Below are 8,310 nucleotides of genomic sequence, written 5' to 3'. Positions count from 1 at the left end.
CTAGGTCGCTTCTCCTGAACGACCAGGCCACGCCCCAGGGGACCGGGCCAAGTTCTGATCACAAGTATGTACATATCTAGTGAATTTCGAACCAGAGAATAATAGTAATAGCTAACGTTTATAAAACTCTCTCGGTCGGGCCCTGTATGTCAAACTACGTTTTCTCACTGGTTTTCAAAACCTCTTTGAAGTGGAGGGAGGGGAGAGGGTTAAGGATGAGAGCTGCATCTCCCATCACACCCCGCTCCCCTCCTCAGTCCCCGCTCCCCATCTCTCAGAACCCGAGAATCTTTAACTTGTGGAATCTTCGAAGTTCCATCTCAGACCAAGCAGAGAGGGGTCTGGGCAGTCAGAATGGTGTGGTCTGCTGCCCTCTCTGAGTATGCTCAGTTTCCTCCTCCAGAAAATAGGATGAAAACCTAGCAAAGATTCAAGCTTTTGATTATGCCAAGCATCAAGGAGGCCATGGAAATGTAAAAGGACAAATTACGTTGGTTCCATCAAACCTGTGACAGGGCGAGTCCATGGCCCTCTGCATCCTTCAGAGCTGTGGTTTGCAAACACTTTTGCTCCTGTCGAGATATTATACACCCGAACCAAACGGTTTTAGAGGGTAATCCTTACCCCGACTATGTGCCTGTGTTCTAATACCTTCTATTCTGTTTAATTCCATTTTATTAAAGGGAAAATCGTTTGCAACCCACTAAATTGATTTTGCAACCCACTAATGGATCTTGTCCGGCAGGTTGAAAAATATTACCGTACAAAACTCCAAGAGACATGTTCCAAGATGTTAATTGCAGCCTTGTGGGCAATAGAGAAAACTGGAAACAAGGTAGGTGTCTGCCACCAGGAGAATGGATGAATAAATTGTGGTATACTCTCACAAAGGACTCCCACACAGTAATTCAAATGAATGAATCAGACACACATACCAATAGCGTGAATCATAAAAACATAATGATGAGTGTACTGGGTTGAATAGAGTCCCTCCCACCCCCTTATGTTCTCAGGAACCTGTGAATGTGACCTTATTTAGAAATAGAGGTTTTGCAGATGTAACCAAGTTAAGATGAGGTCATACTGGATCAGGGTGGATCCTAAATCCAGTGCGACTGGAAATTTGGACACAGACACAAGTACACTTACAGGGAGAAAGCCATGTGATGACGAAAGTGGATATTGTAGTGATGCATTTCGAAGCCAAGGAATGCCAAGAATTGCTGGCAAACGCCAGACACAGGAAGGGGCCAACAAGGACCCTCCCCTAAAGCCTTCAGAAAGAGCATAGCCCTGCCAACACCTTGATTTTGGACTTCCAGTCTCCAGAATTGTGTGAGAATACATTTCTGCTGTCTAAGTCACTCCGTTTATGGTTCTTTGTTAAAGAAACTCTAGGAAACTAATAGAATGAGGGGGTTGGGGAAGCAAGTTTGAAAGAACAATGCCATTTACACCAAGTCTGAAAACCTGCAAAACCAGTGCTCTGTATTATTGGGGGCTACAAAGCTATGTGATGCTAATATGAAAATATGCGTGGTAATGGTAAACATTAAATGTAGGAAAAGGATGAATTCTGAGAAGGTTACACTGGGACTTCAAACAACATCATTAATGCTTAATTTAAAAAATCTGGATCAAATATGTCAAAATGGCTGAGAGTTCACAGGGTTGCATAGTGGATACAAAAGTAGTAGATGATGAGAAAAGATACTCGACATCATTATCAGTCAGAGAAATGCAAACGCAAACCTCCGTGGGATCCCACTCCGCAGTTACCACGATGGCTGTAACAAGAAAGACAGACAAGAGAGGCTGGGGGACAATTTGAGACACTGCTGGCGGGAGTGTAAAATGAGGCAGCTGCTTTGGAAAACAAGCATGGAGGTTCCTCAAGAGATTAAACATCGTGACCATATGACCCAGCCTTTCCACTCCTGTGTATCTATCCCAGAGAATCAAAAACGTATATCCACCCAAAGATTTGTGGGGGAAAAAAAACCCCTAAATATCCATCAACTGAAAAATGGATAAATTAAATGCAGTATACCCATATAAGGAATGTTATTCGGCCATTAAAAGGAATGAAGTACTGATAACACACTACAACAGGAATGAACCTCAAAAACGTTATGCCAAGTGAAAGAAGCCAGTCACAGCAACGAAAGTGTCCTATGATAGATGACTGGCTAAAGAAGCTGTGGTACATATATACAATGGAATATTACTCAGCCATAAGAAGAGATGAAATACTGCCATTTGTAACAACGTGGATGGACCTTGAGATAATCATACTAAGCGAAATAAGCCAGACAGAAAAGGTTGAAAATCACATGATATCACATATGTGGGATATAAACCTAAAAGCAGCAAATAAACAGGACAAACAGAGACTTATAGACATGGACAATGGACTAGTGGATACCAGAAGGGAGGGGAAAGGGGGAGGGGGAAAATAGAAAAATAAAATATTAAAAAAAATTATGTGTATATAGTATAAAAAAATAAATAAACTGGCATTAAAAAAAAAAAGCCAGTCACAAAAGACCGCATGTATGATTCAATTTATATAAAATGTCCAGAATAGGCAAATCTAGAGAGACAGAAAGTATTTTGGGGGTTGCCTAAGATCGAAGGGGGCCGAGAGTGAAGATATGTCTTAAAATAACTCTTTGAATTTACTAAAATCATTGAATTATACACTTTGACTGGTTAAACTGCTGGATATATGCATTCTCTCTCAATACAGCTGTTTAAAAACATGGGAGGCCAGACCCCAGAATAGCCTCAAGAGGGCGCTCTAAGCACAGGCTTACCTCCTCCTTGGGACGAGCTTCTCAGATCATAACCCCAGACTCTGAAATCTGACCAGGCCCCAAGGTTCTGACCACACCCCAGGGGACGGCCTACCCCTCATCTCAACCACGTGAGACTTTGGCCACACCCCCAAGTCCCTGGCCACACCCCAGACCTTAACCACACCCTAAGGCGCTGGTCACACCCCAAGGCAGTGTCTGAAGCAGCAAATTCACCCTCACAACTCCCCAAACTCTGACCACAGATGCATGCACAGACTAGATACTCCTAGAAACAAAGACCCTTAAAACCATGGACTTTTAAACCATTAATTTGTAATCTTGTTTTTCTTTTTTGAAATCATTTAAACATACGGAAAAGTCGCAAAAATAAGACAAACGCTTCTCGTATGCCCTTAGCCAATTATTCAGCAATTATTAACAAGTTTCCAGTTTGCTTTATCATTGGCTCTTTCTCTCTTGCCTCTCTCCCCAGCCATTTGAGAGTAAGTGTCAGACATTAACGTTCCTCAGCCACCTAATACTTCGGTGTGTATTTCCACATACGAGGACAATTCTCTTACATAGTCACAGTACACTTGTCAAAAGCAGGACATCTAACAGTGATACGACACTAGTATCTAACAGTGCAGTCTATATTAAAATCACCAGTGGTCCCCAAACTATCCTTTGCAGCAAAACATTTTTTCCCAGTCCAGCAACCATGCATTTGATAGTTCTCATGGCTTTTGAGTTTCCTTCAGTCTGGTACAATTGCTCGGCCTTTCCTTGTGTTTCATGAGGTTGACATTTTTGAACGTTACAGGCCAGTTCTTTTGTAAGATGTCCCCTGAGATTTGGGTTTGTCTGATATTTCCTTGCGATTACATTCTGGTGGCCGGAATATTATAGAAGTGATGTCGCGTCTTTCCCCGTGCATCGTATCAGAAGGCACACGATGTTGCTTGTCCTATTATTGGCGTGAATTCTATCACTTAGTTAAGGTGCATCATGGAATCCTGGATTCATAAATGTACCAGGTCAGTTTCTTCCCTTCCTGATGTCGGTTTCTTTTTCTGTAAAATGGCTTACACAAGGGTCTACAAACACCTAGCCAGCAGCTTGTTTAATTCTCATGCTCTTAAAATCATTTCTTTGGCACAGTGCCAACATTTACAATTGGGCAGATATCATACATGCCCCTGGCAAAGGCATTCTCTGACTGTCTGGGTTTACCCGAGGAGCTGATAACAAGTGAAACTTTGCAACGGGGGGGCTGGGCCCCCGAGAACAGCATTGAAAGTATGACTTCTGGCTTTAGAATGCTAGGGCTGTCACAGATGAAGAGAATAGTCTTGGTGACATTAATTAAGAGATGGATGTTTAATTCCACGAGGGCTGGGGTGCTGGAGACCCTATCTGTGGGCCCCCTCCCCCCTCTTGGAGTCTGGCTTTCTCCAGGGCGTGGGGGATGGCTGTGGAAGGATGTGCGCCCAGTCCCAAGGTCAGGAGGCTGAGAGGGGATTTCCATGTGTGGAGAAGCCAGATTATTTTAGAGAAGTAACTTACCAAGGTCAGTGTTGGGTTCAGCTCTTGTACCCAGGGCTAGTTTCTCACACACACAGCGGCACATCCCCCACAGCCTGGACACACAGGTACAAAGAGACCCCCAACGCATACTCCAGGCTGACAATAGCCAGGCCCGGTGCTAAGGACTTGGAACCTACGCTCTTATTAAATCCTCATCAATTCATTGACACTGAGAGGTAGATAGTAAAACCATTTTCAGAGGAGGAAACCGAGGCTCAGGGCAGTGAAGTCACTTTGCCCAAAGGTCACATGGCCATTTGGTAGTAGAACCCTGGTGTGACAGGTGTACTCTTGTCCTTCAATAAGTATTCTCTCCACTTCCTTTTGTAACAGAACCTCAAAATTTTAGCTGGGTGCGTGCTGCCCAGATAAAATTACATTTTCCAACCTCCCACACGATAAAAGTGACCACGAGACTAAATCCTAGGCAATGGAATGTGGTGTGTATGACTTCTGAGTTGTAGCTTTAAAGGGACATATAATTAATTTTCTTTTTTCTTCTTCTCAATGGTTGGAACGTGGATGTGATGACGGGAGCTGGAGCAACCACTTTGGACAACATAGGGAAAGTGAGAGGTGAGGGCAGCAGAGCAAGGGGGCAGCAGGAGCCCAGGTCTTTGACATTCTCAAGCTACCATTTTAGGCCTGGGTGTTAACTAGGTCTTTACATGGAAGAAAAATAGACTTTCCTCTCATTTAAGCCACTATGTTTTTAAGTTTCTGTTATGACAGCAGGATAAAAAGTCTAGCTCACACACACACATCTAGAGTAGGCCCTCATTAACACATTTTTCCATCAGAACAAAGAATAGGTCCCATCATCTCACTTTTTTTCCCCTTTATGTCCTCAAAAACAATTCCCCGATGATAATGGCAATTCCCATGTATCGAGTTCATCCTTAGCACTGTGCCCTGTTATGAGCACTGTGAACAATTCATTCAGGTTTAATCCTCACAACAACCCTATAAGGTAGATGCTATTATTATGCTCCGTTTTCATAGATGACGAGACTGAGGCTCAGGGCTGTGAAGTCACATGATATGATCAAGGTCACACCACTAGGAAACTGGCAGAACTCGAACTCAGTGCTGATTCCAGGGCCTGTGCTCTCAATGATACACCTATCTGTTATTTGCACCCTTTCTGGTAGCACACACATGCACATGCTTGCACCTTGGCACACACACACTGAAAATAATAGACACAACCACACGCAATCTTCTTGCGAGGCAAGAAGGCCCAGCGATTATGAGCATGGGTTTTAGAGGCAACAGACATGGGATTGGACAGGCAGCTTCCTCTGCCTGAGCCTCGGTTTCCTCATCTGGAATATGGGCACCATGATGATCAGTAAGTGGCTGCTAATATTTGCTTTTCTGTTCACATTCTCAAGCCGGTCACACAGTGTGACAAGGCACCAGACACAGCCACAAAGAATCGCGGACGCCATAATACAGCGGGGAGGGATCAAGGCTCTCATTCTACGGTCACTTCTCAAGGGTCTGTTCCATGCCAGGCAGTGTGCTGGCTGCTGTGGGCAGGGCAGTGGCAGTGAAGGAGGCGCCGCGCTGCCCTCCCAGAGCTCAAGGTCATTGCACATGACCTTGTACATGTGGTGGGATAAGCACACGAGAAGTTCTCTCACACAGCTGCTTGCAGGGCCCAACGGTCACCCCCTGCAGTGGGTCAAATGGTGCCTCCCAAAATATATGTCCCCGGAACCTGTGACAGTGACCTTATTTGGAAAAGGGGTCTTTGCAGATGTAATTAAGGACCTTGAGATAGGATTATCCTGAATTACTCGGGCCCTAAATCCAATGACAATTGTCCTTACAAGAGACGGAAGAGAAAACATGGACACACAGGGGCGAAGCCATGTGAAGATGGGGGCAGAGATCGGAGAGCTTCGGCCACAAGCCCAAGAACGGCTGGAGCCACCAGAAGCTGGAAGAGGCGAGGGAGCATCTTCCCCTGCTGACACTTTGATTTTGGACTTCCGGCCTCCAGAACTGTGAGAGAATAGATTTCTGTTTTAAGCCACCAAGTTCATGGTCATTTGTTGCAGCAGCCACAGGAAACCAATATATCTTCCAAGTCAGCTCGAGGGATACCACAGCCCAGAGGCAGGGCCAGAAACACAGGCATGTGGTCATAGACACACATAAAGACATATGGCCACCCAAGTCAGGAGGGCCAGGTAAATACACATCACCCAGTCAGAACTGCCCTGGAAGTGGGTGCGCATGGGTGTGCATGCATGTGTGTGTACATTCCCAGCCATTCCTGGAGCCCAACAGTGCCTCGCAGGAAGCTGTTCAGGCTGTCAGCCCCACAGATCCAACACGTGATGGACTCGTGGCAGCAGAAATTCTCATAATCGCCAAGACATACAAAGGCCCGGGGCCCAGGGAGGCCCCCAGGCTGAAATAACAACACTCCCCATCACTCAGAAACACAGGGACACACAGCCACTCATGAAGACCAATACAATGGGACCAAGGTCGTCGGCTTCTTCCTTCAAGGCTGGGGGGCAGCGGGGACTGACCTGGGTTCCAGTCCTACCTCGGGGGTTCCAGCTTGTCCTTGCTCTTCCCAGTGCACATCCATCTTCCCTTCCTGAAAGTCAACCTGTAACAAACCTCTTATCCATATACCGACCTCCTCATAATGTTGATTCTCTGATCGGAGCCTGAATAAGCCTCTCGAATCTGTGATGGCCCTTTATATGGCAAAAGGGACTTTACAGATGTGACGAAGTTGAGGATCTTGAGACGGAATACCTGGGTGGGTCCCAGGTGATCACAGGGTCCTCCTAAGAGGGAGGCGGGAGATCGGAGGAGGGGATGTACTGATGAAAGCAAGAGGTTGGAGCGATACGAGGAAGGGGCCGCGAGGAAGGGTCCATGAGGCTTCCAGGCAGCCTCTAGAAGCCGGAAAATGCAAGGGAACAATTCTCCCCTCGAGGTCCCAGAAGGAACCAGTCCTGCCGACACCTTGACTTTGGCCCGGTGAAACTGATTTTGGATTTCTGACTTCCGGAAGTGTAAGAGAATACATTTGTGTTGCTTTAAGCCACGGAATTCATGGTGCTTTGTTACAGTGGCAACAAGAAATGAACGCAAACCTGATTGATACACAAAAGATACGTCCACAGAGTCAAGACATAGACATTTTATGTCAGTGGGACCTGGAGCCACAGAGTAAAATGTGACGCAGCATGCGAGGCAGTCACATAGAAACATCACGCGATGACTGGAGGTCTCAATGTTAGGAACACTCACAAATGTCACACACGGAGAGACCCAGAGACAACTGGAGTCACACAATGGTCAGCTGTGGCACTCCTCGGAAACACACACCCACATGCACACATACCCGGGGTCACTATGGAAAAGGAAAGCTGTCACACACCACATCATCCCCGGAAACAATGGCACAGTGACAATGGCAGAACATTCAAACACACTGGGAGGCCCAGAGCCACCCACACATGTCACTGTCAGTCTGAGTCCCACCGGGTCACTCACAGAGTCAACTGGCTATGGCGCACGGGTGTGCACACACGCAAACACACTTTCTCCAGATCTCCTCATGAAAGAGGCCCAGTCAAGTCAGGGATATGGTACAAAAATAGTTTATTACAAAAGAAATCCAACCAAAATGCCTAATAATTTACATCATTATCAGTGTCCTGCTAGAGCCCATCTCTCCCTCGTCATGGATCTGGGCAGAGGGGAGCGGTTGTTCCCTGGTTCCACCAGCTCGGGAAGAGGAGAGGGAAGTGAACGTTTGGGTGGAGGTCCAGGCAGGAGACTGGTGCCTGAGAATAATAGGGGCAAGACTTCTGGCCAGGGGGACGAGATGGGGGAATATCTGTTCTGAGAAGAGAGGATGCATATGCTCTGTGCAAATCCTGATTCTGAA

At 46.1% G+C, this 8,310-nt stretch overlaps 1 long non-coding RNA gene across 1 annotated transcript; it reads right to left on the bottom strand.

Annotated features, from left to right (window-relative positions):
- Positions 1-58: 58 nt before the first annotated feature.
- LOC120605268 (uncharacterized) lies at positions 59-1,094 on the bottom strand. Its single transcript, XR_005653571.1, has 3 exons — positions 761-1,094; positions 507-572; positions 59-419 (listed from the first exon to the last, which is right to left on the bottom strand). It is a non-coding gene; the product is annotated as an uncharacterized LOC120605268 (long non-coding RNA).
- Positions 1,095-8,310: the final 7,216 nt, after the last annotated feature.

Source organism: Pteropus medius, unplaced genomic scaffold, assembly GCF_902729225.1.
Source record: "Pteropus medius unplaced genomic scaffold, Ma_sr-lr_union100, whole genome shotgun sequence".
Lineage (NCBI taxonomy): Eukaryota > Metazoa > Chordata > Mammalia > Chiroptera > Pteropodidae > Pteropus > Pteropus medius.
This window is presented reverse-complemented; position numbering and strand designations above follow the sequence as displayed.